The sequence below is a fragment of the Triticum dicoccoides genome, chromosome 2B (assembly GCF_002162155.2).
Source record: "Triticum dicoccoides isolate Atlit2015 ecotype Zavitan chromosome 2B, WEW_v2.0, whole genome shotgun sequence".
Lineage (NCBI taxonomy): Eukaryota > Viridiplantae > Streptophyta > Magnoliopsida > Poales > Poaceae > Triticum > Triticum dicoccoides.
The window spans coordinates 501,937,467-501,940,518 of NC_041383.1; positions in this window are offsets into that span (position 1 = coordinate 501,937,467).

Below are 3,052 nucleotides of genomic sequence, written 5' to 3' on the forward strand. Positions count from 1 at the left end.
TCAGTGGTTACTGGAATGTCACCCACGATAGTAATAGGGTCTTACTGACAGAGTTGTACATCGGGGCGTTTACATAAGTGATACGTCTCCATCGTATCTATAATATTTTATTGTTCCATGCCAATATTATTGAACTTTCATATACTTTTGGCAACTTTTTATACTATTTTTGGACTAACATATTGATCTAGTGCCCAGTGCCAGTTCCTGTTTGTTGCATGTTTTATGTTTCGCAGAAACCCCATATAAAAAGAAGTCCAAACGGGATAAAAACGGACGGAGAACATTTTTGGAATATTTATGATTTTTGGGAAGAAGAGTCAATGCAAGATGATGTCCGAGGGGGCCACGAGGCAGGGGGCGCACCCCATGGGGGTGGGCGCGCCCCTGACCCTTGTGGGCACCCCGTAAGGTGGTTGATGCTTTTCTTTTGCCGCAAGAAAGCTAATTTTCGAAGAAAAATCTTGGCGAAGATTTCAATCCAATTGGAGTTATGGATCTCTGGATATATAACAAACAGTGAAAGGGCAGAATTTGGTAACGCAGAAACAGAGAGAGACATACAGATAGATCCAATCTCAAAGGGGCTCTCGCCCCTCCCACGCCATGGAGACCATGGACCAGAGGGGAAACCCTTCTCCCATCTAGGGAGAAGGTCAAGGAGGAAGAAGAAGAAGGGGGGCTCTCCCCCCTCACTTCCGGTGGCGCCGGAACGCCGCAGGGGGCCATCATCGTCACCGCGATCTACACCAACACCGTCGTCATCTTCACCACCATCTCCATCACCTTCCCCCATCTATATTCAGCGGTCCACTCTCCCGCAACCCTCTGTACCCTCTACTTGAACATGGTGCTTTATGCTTCATATTATTATCCAATGATATGTTGCCATCCTATGATGTCTAAGTAGATTTTCGTTGTCCTATCGGTAATTGGTGAATTGCTATGATTGGTTTAGTTTGCTTGTGGTTATGTTGATGTCCTATGTGCTCTCCGTGTCACGCAAGTATGAGGGATTCCCGCTGTAGGGTTTGCAATATGTTTATGGTTTGCTTATTGTCTGTGTTGCGTGAGTGACTGAAACACAAACACAGATAAGTGGGTCATGGCGTATGGGAATAAAGAGGAATTGATACTTTAATGCTATGGTTGGGTTTTACCTTAATGATCTTTAGTAGTTGCAGATGCTTGCTAGAGTTCCAATCATAAGTGCATATGATCCAAGAAGATAAAGTATGTTAGCTTATGCCTCTCCCACATAAAACTTGCTATCGGTCTAGTAAAGTAGTCAATTGCTTAGGGACAATTTCACAACTCCTACCACCACTTTTCTACACTCGCTATATTTACTTTATTGCTTCTTTATCTAAACAGCCCCTACTTTTTATTTACGTGCCTTTTATTATCTTGCAACTCTATCCAACAACATCTATACAATCCTTCTAGTTTCATACTTGTTTTAGGTAAAGCGAACATTAAGCGTGTGTAGAGTTGTATCGGCAGTCGATAGAACTTGAGGGAATATTTGTTTTACCTTTAGCTCCTTGTCGGGTTCGACACTCTTACTTATCGAAAGAGGCTACAATTGATCCCCTATACTTGTGGGTTATCAAGACCTTTTTCTGGCGCCGTTGCTGTGGAGTCATAGCGTGGGGTGAATATTCTCGTGTGTGTGATACATTTCCAACGTATCCATAATTTTTGATTGTTCCATGCTATTATATTACCTGTTTTGGATGTTTATGGGCTTTACTTTACACTTTTATACCATTTTTGGGACTAACCTACTAATCGGAGGCCTAGTCCGTATTGCTGTTTTTTTTGCCTATTTCAGTGTCTCGAAGAAAAGGAATATCAAACGGAGTCCAAACGGATTGAAACCTTCGGGAGCGTAATTTTTGGAACGAACGTGATCCAGAGGACTTGGAGTGCAAGTCAAGAAGCTCCTGAGGCGGCCAAGAGGGTGGAGGGCGCGACCCCCCTACTTGGCGCACCCCCTGTCTCGTGGGCCCCTCGGGCGTCCACCGATGTACTTCTTCCTCCTATATATACCCACATACCCCAAAACCATCAGGGGCGACCACGAAAAGCTATTTCCACCACCGTAACCTTCTGTATCCGTGAGATCCCATCTTGGAGCCGGCGCTGGTGCTCCGCCGGAGGGGGAATCCACCATGGAGGGCCTCTACATCAACACCAAGGCCTCTCCGATGAGTTGTGAGTAGTTTACCACAGACCTTTGCGTCCATAGTTATTAGCTAGATGGCTCCTTCTCTCTCTTTGAATCTCAATGCAAAGTTTTCCTTCCTCTTCTTGGAGATCTATTCAATGTAACTCTTTTTCGGTGTGTTTGTCGAGATCCGATGAATTGTGGGTTTATGATCAAGTTTATCTATGAGAAATATTTGAATCTCCTCTGAATTCTTTTATGTATGATTAAGTTATCTCTACAAGTCTCTTCGAATTTTCAGTTTGGTTTGGCCTACCAGATTGATCTTTCTTGCAATGGGAGAAGTACATAGCTTTGGGTTCAATCTTGCGGTGTCCTTTCCCAGTGACAGCAGGGGCAGCAAGGCACATATTGTATTGTTGACATTGAGGATAAAAAGATGGGGTTTATATCATATTGCATGAGTTTATCCCTCTACATCATGTCATCTTTCTTAATGCATTACTGTGTCCTTATGAACTTAATACTCTAGATGCATGCTGGATAACGGTCGATGTGTGGAGTAATAGTAGTAGATGCAGGCAGGAGTCGGTCTACTTGTCACGGACGTGATGCCTATATACATGATCATGCCTAGATAATCTCATAATTATTCACTTTTCTATCAATTGCTCGACGGTAATTTTTTCACCCACCATAATATTTATGCTATCTCAAGAGAAGCCACTAGTGAAACCTATGGCCCTCGGGTCTATCTTTTATCATATAGGCTTTCAATCTACTTTTATTTGCATCTTTACTTTTCCAATGTATATCATAAAATACCAAAAATATATTTATCTTATCATATTATCTCTATCAGATCTCACTTTCGCAAGTGGC